At 35.1% G+C, this 22,699-nt stretch overlaps 1 protein-coding gene across 6 annotated transcripts in view; it reads right to left on the reverse strand.

The window, feature by feature from the left end:
• The window catches only part of RPS6KA6 (ribosomal protein S6 kinase A6), a 203,782-nt gene that overhangs the window by 152,411 nt on the left and 28,672 nt on the right, over positions 1-22,699 (reverse strand). The window contains exon 1 of one of the 6 annotated variants that reach the window (XM_082377138.1): positions 3-22,548. The exons of the other annotated variants lie outside the window; for them this stretch is intronic. The gene's annotated coding sequence lies outside the window, so the exon portion shown is untranslated. Of the gene's footprint in view, positions 1-2; positions 22,549-22,699 lie in introns of those variants that run through there. 6 annotated transcript variants of the gene reach the window in all.

The raw sequence follows: 22,699 nt of genomic DNA on the forward strand, positions 1-22,699 counted from the left end.
ACATTTTACGATTTAGCTAGAACTCCAACTCATCTCATTTTAACAATGGCACAGGTTACAAAGGAGTTCTTCTGTATTATATACAAGCAAAATATCAAAAAGTAAAATTTTATTTTCTTTTTATTTCTAAATATCTTTAAATCCAGCCAACATATTTGCTTATAATGACATTTTTCTGGAAAAAAAAAAACAGCTGATCTTAATAGTGGGTTTGCCAAAATGTTAGAATGATGGATCTACTAAACAAGAAATGAATTCCGAGGATGACATACATAAATGTAATAACCAGCCATAGTTGACAAAACAGATACATTTTTAAAAGCCCAAGCAATTGCACCAGATATGAAGGTAATCTGGCTGCCCACATCCTTCACAGCATTATTAACCAAGGTACAGCCAATTAATTTGACTGGTTATATAATGTCTCTTCCCTAGCTCACAATTTTTCAACTGGGTCCCTTGCAAATCTTAGAACTTTTTTGAGAGTTCCTTCTGAGATAAAAGTGGGCCATTCTTTGATTAAGGATATGAGAGTAACCATGTTACCCTAGTAAGACTTCGAACATAACTCATAAGTCTGTAAAGCAATAAAAATGTAAATTTGTGCATCTACCAATTTACCTAGTGTCAGACTGTCTTTTGCATATAATTTGCAAGACTCTTGTCACCTACAATAAAACATGTGATCAGAGTTCCCATGACTGAGGTAATGATAAAAGATTTCCCTGGGCCCATCCATACATGTTCACTAGGTTCCCCTGGTATTAAAAGTTTCTAAATAGGAATTATGTTAAACTGAACCAGATAATTTCAGACTTATGGTCATGGTCTTATTAACATTGTACTCTAAGTCGTTGGTAAGATTCGTGCACATCAGAATCACCTGCAGGGCTTTGTCAAAACACAGGTTGCTGAGCCCCAGTGTTTCTGATTCATTAAATCTGGATTGGGGACTGACTGTTTGCATTCCTACCAAGTTCCCAGGTGATACTGATGCTGCTGGTCTTAGAGCCAAACTTTGAGAACCACTGTTTTAAGTTATAATAAGCCAAAGTAAGAGACAGATATTTTAGAGAGTAATTTTGTTCAAAAAGCCTATATGATTCATTCAAATTTCAGATTTTTAAACTCATATCAAAAATTATAGGGATTGGAAAGTAAATGCGAATTTAAACTGCAAAAAAATCTACAAAGGAAATCTTATAAAAGGTACAAACTCCACTGAAGCCCTTTAAGACCTCATTATATAAAAACAGTTGGCAAGCTAACAACTTATTATTAGTATATATAGTTGAAGGTAATAAAAGTGCCTTTTTCCTGATGCCCTATATTAGGAGTTCAACTGGGAAAATAGGCAAATTTGGAGGTGGCTACAGAAGAAAAGTTTATATATATATATATATATATATATATATATATATATATTCAGATTGGGCACAGACAGGGACAGGTGACAAAGCTTCTAGGTTACTTATGGTCAACAAGTCAGAGATAAGCAAGTTGAAATTAGGAAGATACGTAGACATTGATATGGGCAGAGGGTTCTCGTCCAGGGGATCAGGACAACTTCAGGTAAATGTAGTGTAGTACCCTGGATAGCTCCCTGGAGGAGAATTTGCTTTGAGTTTAAGTCTGGCCTCACCTAAGACTTTTTATTTTCTATTTAGAACCCCACTCCTTGTTAGAATTATGAATGCTCAAGGAGCCCACACATTTATGTAAAGTTGAGCCCCTGGTTACTAGGGGGCAGAGGATTATTTTAATTTCCCAAGTAACATTCAGAACCCCTATCGGAAACATCTAGAATCCCAAGTAGGTCTATGTCAGGGTCCTGACATATTTAGACAAAACAAGACTTTTAAAACCAATAATTGGCTTTCCATCCTAAAACAGAATTATTTTTATTATTTTCTTTCTGCATTTAGTGATTCAGAGTTCATTTAGCTCCTTAATTATTTATTGAATTGACCTAAAGTCTAGTTTCAAGAGATTTTCAAAGTGAATGTTATAGAAAATAATCTTGTAACTCTTTAACACACTCTTAGAAAATACATCCTATATAATCAGGAAAAGTTCTTAAAGGCAACACAGTTTCTACCTAACTTCTCTGTTTTCTACATCTTTGAGTATGATCTAGTATATTTAATTGGACATTTAATTAAAGCAAGATTAAAACCTATTTTTAAAATAAAAATTGTGTATGCTTAAGGTGTTCAATATGGCGATTCGATATACATAGTGAAAGGTTTACTACAGTCAAGCTAATTAACATATATCCTCACAGTTACCATTTTTGATGTCTGATGAGAGCACCTGAAATCTATTCTCTTAGCAAATTTCCAGGATTCAATACAGTATTATTAACTAGAGTCATCATGTTGTAGATAATCTCTAGACCTATTCATCCTACATAACTGCAACTTTGTACCCTTTGAACAATATTTCCCCATTTCTTTCACCTCTTTGCCCTTGGTAACTACCATTCTTCTCTCAGTTTCCATGTATTCAACTTTTTTAGATTTTACGTGTAAGTGAGACCATGCAGTGCTTTTCTTTCTGTGTCTGACTTATTTCACTTGGCACAATGTCCTTCAGATTCATCCATATTGTTACAAATGGCAGGATTTCCTAATTTTTTATTATTGAATAATATTTCAAATATCACATTTTCTTAATCCACTCATCCATCGATAGACGCTTAGGTCATTTCCATATCTTGACTACTGTGACTAGTGCTGAAATGAATATGGGAGTGCAGATATCTCTTTGAAATATTAATTTCATTTCCTTTGGGTATATACCCTGAAGAGGGATTACTGGTTCATATGGTAGTTCAATTTTTAGTAAAATTGACCCTTAATCAGAGGTCCCGCAATGGCATTTCTTATCTTTTGGATTTTAATCCCTTTCAAGAAAAGAATTTAAGTTAAAGCCTTACTTAAATTAATAGCTATTCAAAATGAATCTAATTTCATACCTTAGAAACCCTTTGTTGTTTATCAAATGGCATTTAAATGAGAAAAGATCTCATTAAAAACATAAATACTATACCTTAACTCAGGGAAGATTTGACCTCCTTTTAAAAATAATAAAATATTAACATTACAATACATCTTAGAACTAAAATAGATGACCAGGCTTATACACAAGGACATACAGTGCCAAAGGAAACTCCTATATGACCTCTCCCTAAACACTCTTTAAACAAATTGATTTTTTAAAAGATATCACCCAGAATTCCACTTCAGCCTAAGATGTAGAAAAGATGGAAACTGCATCATTTCTCTCCTAACAACAACAAAAAAGGCAAATAAACAACAAAGTAATAACTTTTCTTGAACCCATCAGAAAGCTGAGGTTACAGGGCAACAGAGTAGCCTAAAATCCAAAGACAAGCCTTCCAAGGAGAGATGGAACGCTAGCACTGGTTCACCTGTAGCACAACACAGGAGTAAAAGATATATGATGCCATAAAGCAGAAAGGAGAATTGAGTTAAATTTTTAAATGATTTTTCTAAAGTCCAAATGTGGAGTACCATGATATTATAAAACTTGGAACTGCAAAGACCAGGGAAGTTGGCATCCACTCTCAGGCTGTTCTCCACAGACTTACACCTGGTGATCATGAGAAAGATGGGTGGCAGGGCAGAACACCAGGTAAAGCCTCTCTGAATATTGCAGGCCTGGAAGAGGGGGGAAGCCATTGCTACAGAAAAGGCAAAAATTCTGCACAAATGCTACTGGCTGGTAGGGGGAGGTGTGGCAGTGCACACTGTTGCCCCTCAGGAAATGTGTGAACACCCACTGCTTCCAAGGAAGGGTAAAAGGAAAAAAAAAAAATCCCTCTGTTCCTTAGGAGAGGGGCAGAAAGCTGTCCCAGACTCAGACAATTAGAGGCTTCCTAGCAATGAGAAGGGGCAGAAAACTTTCCTTCAAAGGCCCACCAAAGATATAAGGCAATATTTAGCTGCCATGCAGAGGAGAGGCAGTATGGCTGAGAAAACTCCACTCTGGTAAACCAAGGGACACAAGGTCTGTCTAAGACTGAGGCTACACTGGGACAACAGAGAAATCCCCTTGTCCTACCACTATGCTAGCATGTGCCAAATAAAAAGCAACAGCAAATTAATTTAATATGGATCATATTGTAAAATTTAAAATTATAAAACTTTTAGAAGAACACATAAGAAATATCTTTGTGACTTAGGGTCACAAGTCATAGATGAAGAGTTCTTAAATATGACATCAAAGCTATGATCCATAGAAGAACAAATTGATAAATTAGACTTCATCTAATTAAACTTTTTTCTGCAAAAGATCCTATTAAAAGTATGAAAACATAAGCCACAGACTGGCGGAAAAGTTTGCAAATTACATATCTGACAAAAGCCTTGATCCAGAATATATAAAGAATTCTGTAAACTCAAAAGGAAAAAAAATACCAAAAAAATCAAATTTAAAATTAGGAAAAATACTGGAACAAACACTCCACCAGACAGAACATATGTGCCAATAAGCACATGAAAAGATATTCAACACTGACAACATCAAATGCTGGCAAGGATGTAGAACAACAGGAACTCTCATTCATTGCTAATGGAAATGCAGAATGGTACAAACTACTCTGGAAGACAGTTTGCCAGTTTCCTAAAAAACTTAACATGCTCTTAACATATGATCCAGATATTGTGCTCCTTGCTATTTACCCAAAGGAACTGAGGACTTATGTCTACACAAAACCCTGCACATGGATGTTTATAGCAGTTTTATTAATAATTGCCAAAACTTGGAATCAATCAAGATGTCCTTCAGTAGGTGAGTGGATACATAAACTGTGGTATATCCAGATAATATATTATTCAGTGCTAAAAAGAAATAAGCTATCAAGCCATTAAAATATATGGAAGAACCTTAAATGCATATTACTAAGTGAAAGAAGTCAATCTGAAAAGGTTATGATTTCAATTATATGACATTCTGGAAAAGGCAAATCTATGGAGACCATAAAAAGAACAATGGTTATCAGGAGTTAGTGAGGAGGAAGGGATAAAGAGGTGGAGCAAAGAGGATTTTTAGAGCAGTGAAATTATTCTGTGTGATACTATAATAGTGGATACAGGCCATTACATATTAGTCAAAACCCATAGAATGTACAACACCAAGAATGAACCCTAATGTAAACTACGGACTTTAGTGATAATGATGTTTCAGTGTAGGTCCATCAGTTGTAACAAATGCATCTGGTGTGAGATGCTGATAGTGGGAGAGGCTGTTCATATATACAGGCAGGGAGTATATGAAAAATCTCTGTATTTTCCTCCCAATTTTGCTGTGAACCTAAAATTGCTCTTTAAAGTGTCTATTTTTTAAAAAATAAGATATTCAACATTGCTATGGTATGAATGTTTTTGTCCCCCCAATATTAGATTAGTACTTAGAATCGATAGCATTAAATGCTTATATTAGAAAAGAAGAAACTTCTCAAATAAATAACTTAAAGTTCTACCTTAATAAAGTAGTAAAAGAAGAACAAATTGAACTCAAAGCAAGCAGAAAGAAGGAAATAATAAAAATAAGACTGAAAATCAATGAAATTGAAGACAGAAAACAATAAAGAAAATCAATAGAACCAAAATCTGATACTTCTTGAAAAGATGAATCAAATTTATAAGCCACAGTCTTCACCAATCAAGAAAAAAGGTAGAAGGCACAAACTACAAATATCAAGAATGAAGTAAGAAATATCACTACAAATTCTACATATATGAAAAGTATAATAAAGGATACTAAAAACAACTTTATGCCAATAAATCCAATAGATAAAATTAACCAGTTTCTTTCTTTTTATATTTTTTAAATTTTTTACTTTTTAAAAAAATTTATATTGGAGTATAGTTGATTTATAATGTTGTGTTAGTTGTGACCAGTTACTTGAAAGAAGCAAACAACAAAAGCTCACTCAAGATTCAGTGGAATATTATTCAGCCATAAAAGGAATGAAATATTGAAACATGCTACAACATGGATGAACCTTGAAAACACTGTGTTAAATGAAAGAAGCCAGACACAAAGGACCACATATTGTATGATTCCATTTATTTATTTATTTATTTATTTTTAATTTTTGGCTGCGTGTGGACTTTTTTCTAGTTGTGGCAAGAGGGGGCTACTCTTTGCACTGTGTGGGCTTCTCATTGTAGTGGCTTCTCTTGTTGTGGAGCACGGGCTCTAGGAGTGCAGGCTTCAGTAGTTGCAGCATGCAGGCCCTAGAGCACTCAGGCTTCAGTAGTTGTGGCATGCAGGCTCAGTAGTTGTGGCTCATGGGCTCTAGAGCACAGGCTCAGTAGTTGTGGTGCATGGGCTTAGTTGCTCTGCAGCATGTGGGATCTTCCCAGACCAGGGATCGAACCAGTGTCCCTTGCATTGGCAGGCAGATTCTTAACCACTGCACCACCAGGGAAGTCCCCTATGATTCCATTTATATAAATGTCCAAAATAGGCAAATTCATAAAGATAGAAAGTAGATTAGTAGTTTCCAGGGACTGGGGGGAGGGGAAAATGAGGAGTGACTACTAATGGGTAGTGGGTTTCTTTTGGGGGAGATGAAAATGTGCTGGAATTATATAGTGGTGTCAGTGATACAATCTCATATATATACTAAATTCTACACTTCAAAAGGGTGAATTTTATAGTATGTGAATTATATATCAATAAAAATAAATAGATATCATGAATATAATCCTGTATCTATTATAGTAATTGAATTCATAGTTAAAAACATTCCAACAAAGAAAATTTAGGCCCAGATAGCTCAACAGGTGAGTTTTAACACATATTTAGTTAATAAATAATACCAGTTCTACACAAGCTCTTCCAGAAAATAAAAGGAGGAAACACTTTCCAAGTTATTTTTAATTCCAATATTAACCTGATACCAAAACAGAGAGAAATTACAAGAAAAAAATACAGTATACTTCAAGAACATAGAAGCAAATATCTTCTCCAAAATATGAGCAGAGTCCACAAATAAATTAAAAAATAAAAGGCATTATGGCCAAAAGATATTTCTCATGAGAATGAAAGATTAGTCCAATATTAGAAACACAATCAGTATAATTCAACAAATTAAGAGACTGAAGAAGAAAAAATCACATTGTTTCAATGACACAGAAAAAGCATTTGACAAAATCTGACATCAATTCATGATAAAAACTCTCAGAAAATTAAGAACAGAAAGAAACTTCCTCAACCTGAATAAGGACATCTATGAAAAACATACAGCTAACTTCATACTCAATGATAAAATACCGAATGCTTTCCCCCTAAGATCACGACCAAGATCATCAGCATTATTTATAATAGCCAATACATGGAACCAACCTAAGTGCCCATCAATGGACGAATGGATAAAGAAGATGTAAGATACACACACACAGACACACACAAACACACACACACACACAATGGAATGCTACTCAGCCATAAAGATGAAATCTTGCCATTTGTGACAACATGGATGAAACTTGAGGGTATTATGCTAAGTGAAATAAGTCACATGGGGAAAGACAAATATCATATGATTTCACTTGTATGTGGAATACAAAAAACAAATCAACAGAAAACAAAAACAAAATAAATGAACAAATGAAGCCAAACAAAAACAAACATGTTGATACTGAGAACAGAGTAGTGGTTACCAGAGAGAAAGGGGTGGGGAGGAGGGAGAAATGTGTAAAGGTGGTCAACCATATGGTTATGGATGGAAACTAAAATTTTGTGTGTGTGAACACACTGCAGTGTATACAGAAGTAGAAATATAATGTTGTACACTTGAAACTTATATAATGTTATAAACCAATGTTACCTTAAATTAAAAAAAAAAAGATCAGGGAGAAGAAAGGTGAGAATGTCCATTCTCACCACTGCTATTTGACATTACACTGGCACTTCCAGCCAATGCAATATGAGATGAAAAATAATTAAAAGGCATATAGATTGGAAAGGAAAAAATAAAACTCTTTATTCATAGAAAACACGAGTATCTACATAGAAAAACCAAAAATATATATTAAAAATCTACTAGAACTAGTAAGTGAGTTTATCAAGGTAACAGGCTACAAGATCAATATGAAAAAATCATTTTTATGTCTAAAAACTAGCAACAAAGAATTGGAAATTAATATTAAATAAACTGTACCTTTTATAATAGCATAAAAGAATGTGGAACACTTAGATATAAACCTAACAAAATATTTTCAGACTTTGTGTGATGAAACTACAAAGCACTGATGAAAGAAATCAAAGAAAACCTCTGTAAATGGAGAGATGGACTGTATTTGGATTCAGATTCAAAGTCTCAATATTATTAACATAATTTTCTCCAATACGCTCTATTGATTCAATGCAATTCAAATGAGAATCCCAGCATGATTTTTATAGAAATTTGTAAGCTGATTCTACAATTGATATAGAAAGGCAAAAGACCTAGAATAGCCAAAACAACTCAAAAACAAGAGTTAAAAAATGTGCAGTATCAGACTTCAAGACTTATTATAAAAATACAGTAATCTAGAGAGTGTATTATTAGATATAGATAAATGGAACACAATATAGACTCAGAAATAGAACCATACATGCATAGTCAACTGTTTACAAAGTTGGAAAAGCAATTCAGTGGAGAAAGAATAGACTTTTCAACAACAGGCGGTTTAAAAATTGGGTATCCATGTGGAAAAAAATGACCTTTGATCAACTCCTTATAGCATATACAAAGAGTAACTCAATATGGATCATAAACATGAATGTAAAACCTAAAACTATAAAATTCTTAGAAGAAAGAATGTAAAAAGGAAGAAAAATTTTGTGACTTTTTTAAGGCAAATGTTTCTTAGATTTAACACTAAAAGCATTATCCATAAAAGAAAAAATTGGACTTCATCAAAATTTAAAATGTCTGCTCTTGTAAGACATGATTAACAGAATGAAGAGACAAGCCACAGGGTGGGAGAAAATGTTTGCAAATCATATATCTGACAAAGGATTTGTATCCAGAATACATAAGGAACTCTCAAAACCCAATAATAAAAAGAAAAAGAATTTTTTAAAAGTGCAAATTGTTTGAACAGACAACTCACCAAAAAGATATACTGATGAAGAAAAAGCATATGAGAAAATGCTAAACACAATTAGTCATTAGGGAAATCCACATGAAAACCACGATATGATGCCACTGAGCACCTATTAGGGACTGAATGTTTATTTTCTCCCAAAATTCATATTTTGAAACCATAACACCAATGTGATGGTATTAGGAGATGGGGCCTTTGGGAAGTAATTGGGTCATGAGGGTGGAGCCCTCATAAATGGGATTAGTGCCCTTATAAAAGGGACTCAAGAGAGCTCTCTTGTCCTTTTTCTGCCATGTGAGGATGTAATGAGAAGACAGCCATCTAAGAACCAGGAGGTGGGCCCTCGCCAGACACCAGATCTGCCAGCACCTTAGTTTTGGACTTCCCAGCCTCAAGAAATGTGAAAAATAAATGCTAGTTGTTTAAGCCTCTCAATCTATGGTATTTTGTTGTAGCAGCCCAAATGGACTAAGACAATACCTAATAGAATGACTAAAAAAACAAACAAGAAAAACCTGACAATACCAAAAGCTAAAGAGAACACGCAGCAACTGGAACACTCTTTGATTGCTAATTGGAATGCAAAATTTTACAGCCACTTAGGAAAACAGTTTGGCTGTTTCCTGTAAAGTTAAACATATAATTATCAAATAACCTAGCACCTTACTCCTAGATTTATCCAAGGAAATTAAAATATATTTTCATATAGTAACTTGCATGTGAATGTTTATAGCAGCTTTCATCATAATCTCCAAAAACTGGAAACCACCAAAATGCCCTTCAACTGGAAAATGGATAAATAAACTGTGGTATATTGAAAGGAATATTAGTCAGCAATAAAAATGAAGGAACCACTGGTACCTGCAACACATGAATGAATTGTAAATACATTATTTCAAGTGAAAAAACATACCCTCAAAAAGCTTCATACTCTCTTATACCTTTTGTGTGACAACTTGGAAAAGGCAAACTGTAGGGGCAGAAAACAGATTAGTGGTTGCCAGGGGCTGGAGGTGAAAGGAAGGGTTTTGTTCAAAGAGGCAGATGTTTTGGTGGGTGATGGAAAAGTTCTGTATTTTTGATTATATGTCTTTATGTGTTAATCAAAACACAGAACTATACCCTAAAAATAGTGTTTTATTGTATAAAAAGTATTCTTCAATAAACCTGACTTTTACAAAGGGCATCAAACAGACCAAAATAAAGGAAATACACACACACACACAAAATGTGAACAATAGTAGAGGGTAATGTAAAGAGAGTTGAGGAGTGTGTAAGGAAGTACAAAGAGTGGATTTTGCAAAAGGGCATTTTGAGGCCCAAGGAAAGTATTTAAAGGGCAGGAAACCTTATGACCAAACTAGCCTTGTTACCTTGGTTATGGGTGTGGGTGTTTATGTGCTAATTATATAAGAATACCTCAAATCCTTTTTAGCAATAGCCTGTTCTGTCACCTGATTTTTCCCTCCCACTAACATACTGAGTCACTGTCCTTCCAGAGTATTTGTGCAGTGCAAGCAACACATTCCCTACAATAGTGCACAGCATCCTAAAATGGGAGGCCCAGAGGGATAGCTCTGATATGCTACACCCTAGCATCAACTGTTCCGCCTAAAAAAATTTTGTTGGATATCCCCAGAAAGGAGCACACTCAAATTTAGATATTTTAAATTTTATATGTTTTTCTTTAAATGAGGCCACAGTAGAGCATAAATTGCTTTATTAAATGGCAGAGAAATGACTTACCTTTTAACATATTTTACAAGAGGAATAAAAATCATTATTTGAATGATATTAATTTCCTTTGGAAAGTGTTTGAAATATGTATAGTTAGGAATGTATGTTTGGGAAAGACAATATCTTTAAAATGTAACATTCATATTCAATATCAGAGAAATAAATATGCTGTATGTACAGATTTAATAAACACTGATATTGCAAATATTTTCTTAAAGTAAAAGCCAACGCTACTTCTTGCACACTGCCTTTTGTAGTTTCTTATGACCATTTAAGCCTGTGCACATTCTCACATTATCACAAATTCAAGATGGAAGTATTTCAGAAACAGAAGCAACACTTTAAACTTCTTTGAAAAGAAAAGATAGCTATAATACCAGTCTTTTCAGTAACAAACATCTCTCCCAACCAGGTGGCTACATGCCATTGCTAATTATCCCATTGCTTAATCTTAATTGTACCTCTTTTTTAGAAGGTAGATTAGTAGTGAAAGAGTTGTATTATTTATTAATACTTTGTTTACATATATAATTTATTTACTCTGCCTATGCCCCAAAACAATTTGAGGAGCCACATTGTTTAAACTCACTGGAGCAAAGAAATAGGAATTAAATAAGTGACTCAAATTAATAAAAATTAAATTATCCATAGATGCCATCCATCCTCTTTGCTTGCAAAACATAAAATCTGTAATAACAAGCTGATTGCCTCCACAATACCTCATCTCCTTCAACCTCCCTTCCCAACCCCCTCCTGCTTCTGCCTTCCCACTTCCTTCTCTCCTTATTCTATGTTCAGGCTTCCTGAGCCCCTTTGCACTCTCTCCACCCCTTTCTTCCGTGCTTCTTCCCTCAAGAACTCACCCTTTCTCTCTCCTTTGCATTCTCTCCATACTCCCTCATTCCCTTCTCATCAGCCCCAGTTCCCTAACATTTTGCCACCTTCTCACTCATTCCTTATGTCCGCCCTGATCTCCTGCCCTCCCTCCCTTCTCCTCTTAGGCCCTCATCTGATTTGGGGAACACTCATTTACTACCTCCCTATTACTACTTTGATTACCGACTCTTAGCTGCCACTATTCCTTCTAAACACTCCCACCTGCCTTTCAGTGTGTCTTTTTATTATCTGCAACTAAACTTATTCCAAAGTGGCCATCCCACTGGGCGTGTTAGACTCCAGTTACTCGCCTCTCATGGCACATGGTCTATCATGCTTTCCTCTGAGTTCCCATTCTGACATAAACAGTGGTGATCATATGTTCTGATTGCTATTCTTCTTACAACAGAATATAATGTAAACATGGATGCTAGAACATCTGAGTATGTTTAATAAAATGGGTAAAGAATTATTTAGAACACATTGTATGTTACATAATCCAATTTCCAATTTTATTAAGGTGGTAGAAATAATATTCCCTTGCTGACCAACAAGCAGGTTTTTAATACAAGGAATTTGAAAAAAATGTATCACATCTCCTGAAAAGACTTGATTTCAATACAGAAGTGATACATGTAATATCAAGTTGCATATGGAAACCTTCCAATTCTACTCATGTTCTATGATAATGATTTATATTGCCTGGATAAGATAGCATTGTGGGACTTCCCTGGTGGCGCAGTGGTTAAGAATCTGCCTGCCAATGCAGGGGACACGGGTTCGAGCCCTGGTCCAGGAAGATCCCACATGCCACGGAGCGACTAAGCCCGTGCGCCACAACTACTGAGCCCGCGTGCCTAGAGCCCATGCTCCGCAACAAGAGAAGCCACCGCAATGAGAAGCCACCGCAATGAGAAGCCCACGCACCGCAACGAAGAGTAGCCACCGCTCACCGCAACTAGAGAAAGCCCGCACTCAGCAACAAAGACCCAACGCAGCCAAAAATAAATAAATAAATAAATAAAAATTTAAAAAAAGATAGCATTGTGAAGTCTAAATACATTTCTCCTTTAGTCATTGGGGTGGAGAACTGGTAGTAGGTAAGCTGTGAAAAAGAGATGATCAATAATTTATGCAAAAGGAGAAAGAACTTTGGGCACAGAGGATTTTTCAGGCAGAGAAAAGTACTCTGTATGGTATTATAATGATGGATACATGTTATTATACATTTTTCCAAACCTATAGAATGTACAGCACTAAGAGTGAACTCTACAGTAAACTATGGGCTTTGGGTGATTATGATGTGTCAGTGTAGGTTTATCCATGGTTTAAAAAAAAAAAAAAAAAGTACCGTTCTGGTGAGTGATGTTGATAATGGAGAAGGCTATGCATGTGTGGGAGCAGGGGATATATGGGAATCCATACCTCCCTCTCAATATTGTTATAAACCTAAAACTGCTCTTAAAAAATTGTCTTAATAAAAGAAAATCCAACTTCGGGCCATACTCTCTTCAAATTCCTGAAAATGTAGTGACTATCATAAAATCTCTATTAAATCACTGGTCTTGCAATACTGAGCTCCATTTACCTGAAAGAGTCAGTATAGTACATGTAGTCAGAAAAATTTTCAGCCCGACATCAGCAAGTAAGCAGGGGTCATCAGACTATTAGGCCTTCATAATGGCCCACCCATGGCTACCATCTGCTACTGGCAAAGGGCATTCTTAGTCCATTTACCCACCCATAGTATGCTTTTCTTCCTAGCATACTGAATCTCTCTCCTACTACAGAGATTTCAGGCGTTGCTACTTTGGTAAACTCTACATGAATGACTAGACAGAAGAGTGGAGTCTTTAGAATTTATTCAGTCCTTGCATCCATGTTAGCTCTTCAAATAAGGATACTTTTCAGTCTTAATTGTCTTACTCTGATATGGCTATCCATCTACTCAGGCCTGAATTAATGTAACCTATTTGTTTCATCTGAATTATAGAAAGAGAACAATGCACTGTTGATCTCAACTTGATTAGAACCAGCACTAAAACCTTTATCAGAAGCACAGGGCTCTGCTTAGATTAGATCACCTCCACCTAGCATAGAAGCTAATATACTTGCAATTTTAAAGCAAATTACTTTCACTTTTCTACTTATACTTCTAAAAATAATCTGCATTTTGATTTACATGCCTAATGGATAAATTAGAATTAGATCAATTATATACTGTAAGTCCCATTCACTTGAATAAAGATCCTGATTTAGAAATATTCATTCATTATGATAAATAATCCTATCTTGTTTACAGAGATAAAAATCAAGCTGCCAGAAAATATTTAATGAACCTGACCTTATAACCATTATAGAAATGAACTGTGTATCATCCCTGACATATGTTCTGGCAGGTCTTCTTTTTCAATCATTGGAAGAAGAACTTGTTTATAGCTAAAATATTTATAATTGTTCCCTGCTTTAGTCTGTCCTAGAACTAAATGAATAAAATAAGTAAGGATAATTTATAGAAAACAAAATACAAGTAAAATATCACAATATAAAACTTGTTTTACATTCCCAGTACTTCTCCCCATTGAGCCTGAGTTGTCAGTATCATGGGCAAATACAAGGCTGCAAGGAGGCTGGCTTGACCCCAAAGGAAAAATCAGAGAGTGACAATTTCTTCAACTCCCTTCTAGTGTAGAATGCCTTTTTTCTAAAACGGATTTTTTCAGGAGGCAAGGAGGAGGTAGGAACTCCTAGTCTAAAGAAGGCATAGACTTTTGTCCCCAAGGGCTGGGAGTCTTTAAAGCCAGAAAAGCTCACTCTGTGCATAGTATGTCAAGAAAAGGCCGTAACCACTGTGTTGCCAGAAATATTTGGCTACAAACTTTTGTCAGCACAACAAATCCATTTGGAAATCCCCCCATTGTAGCATTTGGTCCAGGATGAGCTACTCTTTCTACAAAAACTTCAGTCGAAGATATCTCTGCCAAACCCTACCCTCCATTCCTTTACTTTCACTTCCTGCCCATTTCTTTAGATAATACCTTATTGCTACAGAAGATTCCTTTACTATTTGTTCCCTCCAGACTTATCTCTATCAGACCTACTCTCTGCTTAACCTACTACTTTTGATTATTCATTTACATTCTCCTCTTTCTTGATCCAGCCTAGGACCAACTCCACAGGGAAGATCCTAGCCCTCATCCTGGGTACAAGATGGTCTCACCCACAGTTATTCTGTGCAGAAATAGAAATTAGCTGCCAAAAGCCTTGTTTTGGCCACATAATTTATGAGATATTCCTTTCACAATGTCCTAAGTGTGCATAAGTAGAGGAATCCTCAACAGTTCCATCTTGATTCTGCTCTGTTCACCTGAGCCTTGGCAGCATAATTGATACTCATTAGCTCCTACTGGGTCATGCTGTGCTAGTCTGACAGTTGTAAATTTTATTAAATCTGTGTCACCACAGCAAAGTTCTTAGCAATGGAGTTTAAAAATATTTAGTATTAAGGTATCTTCACAGCGTTGTTATGAAGCTCAAGTAAAATAATACACGTGTAAGAGCTCTGCAAATAAAGTATTAGAGAAATACAAGAAATTATGCCATTTAATTATTTAATTTTCTGTTTCTATGGATCATTTTTCCAGTTGACTTTCATAGTCATTTGCAGTATCTTATTTTGTAATTGGATATTTAATAATGTGTAGTGTAATATGAAATCTGCAATATGTATTTTTTATATTGGTGTAGTTAAAGTCACAAGTCTATTCTCTAATCATAACACTATCAGGAGAGATAAAAGTTGCCCTTGGTGGAGAGTATGTTACCTCTTGACTCTCTTCTCTAAATTCTCTAAAATAATATACATATAAATACACATATATGTATATATGTGTGTATATATATATATATATGTATATATACACAGAGAATATCACTCTATACCTGATATTTTGCAAAATATTATTCACCAATTTCTGTATTCATTCATTCTTCTATTAATCCAACAAATATTTTCTAAGCATCTACAAGCACTCTACTAGGTAGTGGTGATAGAGAAATGAACAAAATATGGTAGCTTATGTCTATAAACAGTCTAGAAAATGTAATGTGATATCCTGGATGGAAACCAAGAACAAAAAAAAAATAACATTAAATAAAAACTTAGGAAATCTGAATAAAGTATGGACTTTAGTTAGTAATTATGTATCAATATCAGTTGTGACAAATGTACCTATTAATGTAAAATGTTTACAATAGAGGAAACTGGTGTGGAATATATGGAAACTCTCTGTACTATCTTCACAACTTTTCTCTAAATCTAAAACTGTTTTAGAGTAAAAGGTTTATCACAAATGAAATGGTCTAGTGGGAAAAGAATACTGGAGAATGGATAAATAAAAGCACATCTGTGTGATAAATTTTATAATTATAGGTATAATGTGATTTAGGAGTACAGGAAAGGTGACAGTACTCAGTGTTGTGGCAATTGGGGACAACCTGAGTGAGAGAGATGTTTGGAGAGTTTCCAAGAGATTAGTCTTTAAGGGAAAATGGAGATTTGCTTGCGTCTGTCCTGAAGACGGAAGGAGGGAGAGCAGGGAAAGGGGAAGATTAGTGGAGATATCCTAGGCAAAAGGAAACAGCATATACAAAAGTCCTGAAGCATGAGAAAGCCTGTTGCTTTGGGGGGACTGAATATAATTTCTTTGTGTTGGAGCAAAAGGTGAGTTTGTGTTTATGTGTATGTGTGTTTTGGCATGCATGATACATAATGTTTCTGAAAAGTATGGATTTACAATGCAGTCACTTCTGTTCGTGTCCATTGTATTTACTCTGGCAATTTGACCATTTTCTTTTGGTAGATCACTTGTTCTACCTTCTCCTGTTATTTCATCTACATATGATTATCCAAGTAGTTAAATGATGGAAATTAGCAATATTTAGCACTCAACTGAGATAAATTATTTCCTCAACGATGAATGGTCATTTCCCAGAATAGAACTAATGCAACGTGGGTTTGACTGAATTTTGAAAGAATCCAGACAACTGGGGATTACAGATTTCATCAGGGAACAATATACTATAAATGTTTATGCCAGAGTGCTCACACCAAACACTCAACAGGATGATCCATTTCAGATTGTGTCTGAAAGATTATAAAATATGTTTGGGCTTCACTATATTTCATTTTAGCTTCTCTCTCAATGTATCTTTCAGGTTCTCTCATAACTTTCTGACCTTTCCTCAGTCTTCTATGATGACTCCTCTTTCTCTGAGCACCTCTAAAATATAGACATTTTTTTTCCTTTTATTTCTCTCTCTCATTCTCTCTCTCTCTCATATCCAATCCATCATCTACTCCTATAGCTTCAACCAGCCCATTATACCATTATACACTGATAACTCCTAAATCAATATCTTCAGTCAGACCCTCTCCCTGACTCTGAATGTAATCTATGAACACCTGCTAAACACCTTTATATGAAATCCCTCAGTCATTTCAAATTCAATGTGTAACCAACCAAATTCATTATTTCTCCCCATCATCTTGCACACAGCCATTTATGTTAGAAATATTGTAATTATCTTTCAATTCTCTGCCTTCCTCATTTCCCACATCCAGTTGACAAGTTCAGTCAGTTCTCCACAAATGAAACCATCCTATCTCCTTTTCTGAAAACATTCACCAGATCTTCAATATGCCTAAAATAAAATCCAAACTCCTTTCAATGGCCTATTAGGCTCTGTGTATCTCTCCAGCCTAATTTTACTACTAAATTCCAGTCACACCCTTTTCCCACCTTCTTCCCCACGCCTCAGATTTTGCTTAGCTAATTCCTACTCGTCCATGGGTGCCCAATGTAACTGCCCCCTTCCTTTCCTTAGGAAAGCTTTTTCTGGCTCCACCCCTTCCACTAGATTAGAATCTCCTGCCAAACACTTTCAAGCCACTCTATTTTACTTTTGTATCACTTATTAATAATAATTTTACTAATATCTATTGAAAACTTACTATGGGACAGGTGATTTTTATATCTCTATTTAATAGATGAGGAAGATGTGAAAGGTTAAATAACTTGTCGTAGGTCACACAACTAACTGAGAGAACCTAGGTTCAATTCCCAGCTGTTTCAGAGCCAATGCTCTGAACTACCATGTTGTACTACATCCAACTTCACTGGGACAAGAGCTATATTTGTCTTGTTCGATGCTGTATCTTCAACAGCCAAGTTAGTTCCTGACACATATAAGGGGCTCAATAAATCTTTGTGAAAAAATTAAATGCAGGTATAAATGAATATCTTAGATCTGTCCTCTCCTCTCCATTCCTCCTTTTACTGGTCCCCACCATGTCACTCATCATTTTTCACCTGGACTATTTCAAGAGCCTCCAAATAGTCTCCTTAACTTGCTTTCTGGACCTAAACTGGGAGTCTAACTTGTGAAGCCTCTGAGACTCCTCATTTTATCTCTCTGGCTTTTCACATGTGCCTTTCCCCTGAAGATATGGTAGGAGATCAAGATATGTCCCAACCTTCAGAAGTTTACAATCTAATGTGGGAGACAGACTCATATGTCAGTAATACTGATAGAAAGCAGATTGTATGTTGTCATTATGGAAAAAGAAAAGATTTATTCTTACAAGATGAGAAAATAAAAGAAGGCTTTTTAGAATTTAAGATTTAAGTTGGACTTTGAAGGAAGGGTAAGATGATCTTCCTAACATATATATCTGATCACATCATCTCCTGGCTTAAAAAACCTTCACCGACTGCCCATCACATTCAGAATTAAATCTAAACTCAGTAGCATATAAGACCCTCTGTGAACTGGTACCTGTATACCTCTCCAGCTTCATCTTCTGACAATTCTCCATTTACATCTTGTATTTCCTTAACTATGTCATGTTGCTTAAGTTTATGTGTCTTTGTATAAGCCATTTCTGTACTTCTTCCTTCCCCTCCTTATCTACTCAAATGACTCCTAAATTTCTGTTGTAGCCTAGTTCAAGGAACCCTTCCTCTCTGAAGCCTTCTTAACTCAACATATCATGTCAAATTCCTCTCCTTTTTGTTCTGATAACATCACATACCTTTCCCTCAAAGCACTTATAGTCTGTATACATACAAGTTTGTGATATCATTTTATTATTGTCTGAGTCTTCCACTAAAATGTAAACTATAAGATGGCAAGGTCATATCTGCTTTTTCTCACCACTGCATATTTCCATCATCCAGCACAGCACCTAGCACATAGTAAATGCTCAATAAACAATTTTTGGATGAATAAATATTGATCCTTTGTGTCACTTCTTTACTTTGTACATATCTCTCTTATTGCACTTACCTGTGTACATGACTATTCTACTATCTTGAAAGCAGAGAGGTTTTGACGAAATTACATACATGATATAGATGGAAGTGCCAAGAAAAGGCTTTATACGTTTGCATGTTTTTTTCTATAAATGAAGAAAATTGGGCCCAGATTAAAAGATTTTCCCAAAGTCGCACAGCTAGTAAATATTACAAATTGGATTCTAAATAAACCTTGTAACATAATAAATGTATTCATAAACAGTGGCATCTATTCACTAACAATTGTTTTAATGGCTACTTCTCTATATAGACTTTCTGTCATCAACAAGTAGCAGTGTGATGTAGCTTCTGACAGACTTGGATTTAAATTATGGCTTGTACCACATGTTGGCTATGTGATCTTGGGAAATTTACTTAAGCTCTCTTAACTTCCAATTCCTCAATTTTTATATTTATGTAACTGAAGCTATCTTGTAGAGTAGTTGTGAGAATTATAAAAGATAATATATGGAAATGCCTACTAGCAATTTGAAGGAGGGAGAGGTGGGGATGGAAGGTGCCATAGTAACGGTTAATTATTGCAAATGTATGCCCATTCTGTTACTAATTTATATTGATCACACTAGGCCAAAATTTATATAATTGTGTTGTCTGTTTTTTTGTAGTTATACAAACACCCTCAATTTCAAAATTCTAAATTCACTGACTCTACAACTTATTCCATAGTCATGTTATCTGGGCTGATTTGCTTTCCTGTTTTCTTGATTTGCTAAGTAATGATTATAAATTAATTATGTTGCATTTTCTATTGTTTTAAAGCTCTGTTCAGCAATAAATGACTATTGTTGCCCTATTTCAGCTCACTGAAATAACGATGCATGTTTGTAGGGGAGAAAAAACCCTCCAATTACTCAGCCACCACTGTTTGTTGCCACTTGTTAGTATGCTGTGTATTATTTGACTTGCTGCCATTTCAAATGTTAATTTTAGAGTCTATTTTTCCTTATTACACATTTTTGGTACAATACCACACCAGTAACTATAGACAGCTTAGAATCTCTGTTATCTTTTCTCCTTTTTTAATAAGCTTGTTTTCACAAGGATAGTTTAGAATTGCTATTTGTCTTCAAACAATGACTTTCTTATCAGGAATCAGTATACTATGCATTGCATTAATTAGCATTATTGCAGTTAATGTTCAGACACACATACACCAACAAAGAATTTGAGGATTTAGGCAGTTTCTCAACAAATTTTATATTTGTAAATGTTTAACACCAACATTCTTTCCAGTTTTCAAGCAAAACTCACATTTTGCTTAAAATATTCAGGTACTGTAATTGAGGTCAAACAGGTCATCTTTTTGTTTAAATCGTGTGGATAATTGCTCCAGTTCTTCACTTCACTTTGAGTGAAACAACTAATTGAGTGAAACTTCCACTGAAAATTTCAGTGAAAAAAAAAAATAGTCACAAACCAGTGTTGAGTATCTTTAAGCCCAAACAAGTTGCTAATTGCCTGAAATTACCAGTTGTTTGGTTATCCAGCCTTAGTGCATTTAGATATAGCCGTGGTGAAATTGGAATAAAGAAAAATAAGCATCCCTTCAGCATGCCTACCACAGTGCTCAATCATATATATTCAGTGAGTTAGAACATTAAAAATTCTTACTTTTCTTCAATTGCTCATTTTATCTCTTGAAATAAGTTTATGTTATGAGAATTTATGTCAGTACAGAATAAAAAATGAGTTGGGGGCAGCTTAGTAGCTCACTTTATTTTAGCAATTGCCACAAATATCTACTTTGGACTTGGAGAAAAATTCTAGAGGGAGAAAACTAAGTAAGAACTAGAATAATCTGATAAACCAGAAATGTGATGATTAAATAGAAATATTTTCACATATATCATGTTTATGTTGTTAGAACACAGCCTAGGATAAGCAAATTACAAGTGTGTAGGTACATTAAGAACTGAAAAAAAAAAGGTCATTGTTAAATATTTACAAATGTAAAAGAGGTCTGGGAAATCTTAAAGACTATGAAACTGTTTAACAACACCCCTGAGGGCAAATGCTATCAAAATTATAATGAGAAAAAAAATAGATGTTTAGGAATCCAATTTTCTCCTTTGAACTGTTGATGCCAACGCAAATGAACCTTATTTCACAGACTTCTATTATTTAAAAGGCTTTCCAAAAATCTACTAATAGATTCACTTTGCCATATGGCCAATCTGCAATAAAGTCATTTCATAAAGTTAGCTGTTTGCTCTATTCAAAGAAATTTCAAAAGGGAAATTTTTTAAATTTATCTTTACTATTAAAGAAGTCTACTTTTTCCTTACTGTAGAGTGAGAAGTGTTATTACATAAAAACAAACTTCCGATTGCCCCACTATGATTAAAGCTTATCTCCTCTGGTCTGACTTGAGTGGACATGTTGAACAGTTGCCTGATCCACCCCTTCCACTCCTCATATGATATCTTTCCAACTATTTGAAGATGTGGTTAAGCTAACCCTTCAGTTCTCTTAGGCTTATTTTACAGAGACAATTTTCTAAATCTTTCAAAGGAATCACTTTGGCTAGCTTACCCTGGCCCTTCTCTAAATACCCCACATCTCATTTAAGCCATAGATACTTAAGCAATATATTATAGAATATATATTATATATAGAATATATTATCATATAGAAGACATGATAAAAACCTAATACAGAATATAAAAAGAACATTATATCTCAGCCCTTTCATGCCATTAATATATCTCTATATCTATATAGGAGATAATGTTCACCATTTTCAGCCATATGGCATTTTATTACTGACGTTTTGACTCATGACTCCCACAGTCCCAAGGCAATTATTTCCTATACTTATACATAACCAATCCAGAACCATCTTGTACCCATTTCTGTAATCTGGTATTCTTCCCTAAGTGAATTTGCCTTTAATAGACTTTGTTTTGTTTATTTTTACCCACTTTAGCTTGTCAAAATTGTTTGGAATCCCAATCTTATCCCACCTCCTCAATCCCCCACACCCACCCACAAAGGCAGAATTCTTTGGACTTGTATGAGTTCCTTAGAGAAACTCTCAAGCATGATAAACCTATTTAGCAGATCTGCATAGTCATGACACTAAGACACTCAACATTTCCCAAAATTTTGTCCCTTAGTCACAGCCTAATAAAACCCAAAGCCTTGGGAGTTCCCTGGTGGTCCAGTGGTTAAGAATCTGCCTTCCAATGCAGGGGACGTGGGTTCGATCCCCGGCCGGGGAACTAAGATCCCACATGCTGCAGGGCAACTAAGCCCGTATGCTGCAACTAGTGAGCTTGCGTGCTCTAGAGCCTACACACCACAAACTAGAGAGAAGCCTGTGCACTGCAACGAAGAGCCCGCTTGCCACAACGAAAGATCCTACATGCCACAAAGACCCAACGCAGCCAAATAAATAAATAATAAAAAATAAAAATAAAAGCAGAGATGGCTAAAGCATTATTTAAAAACAAAACAAAACAAAAAAACAACCTAAAGCCCTGTTTCTAGATGTTCTTACCTGATTCTCAGGTCTCCAGTGATGTTTGAAGAATGGAAGGCAACAGCACAGGCTTAAATTGGAGTTGGACCTATTGCCAGATG

The sequence above is a fragment of the Balaenoptera borealis genome (genome assembly GCF_965194805.1).
Source record: "Balaenoptera borealis genome assembly, chromosome: X".
Lineage (NCBI taxonomy): Eukaryota > Metazoa > Chordata > Mammalia > Artiodactyla > Balaenopteridae > Balaenoptera > Balaenoptera borealis.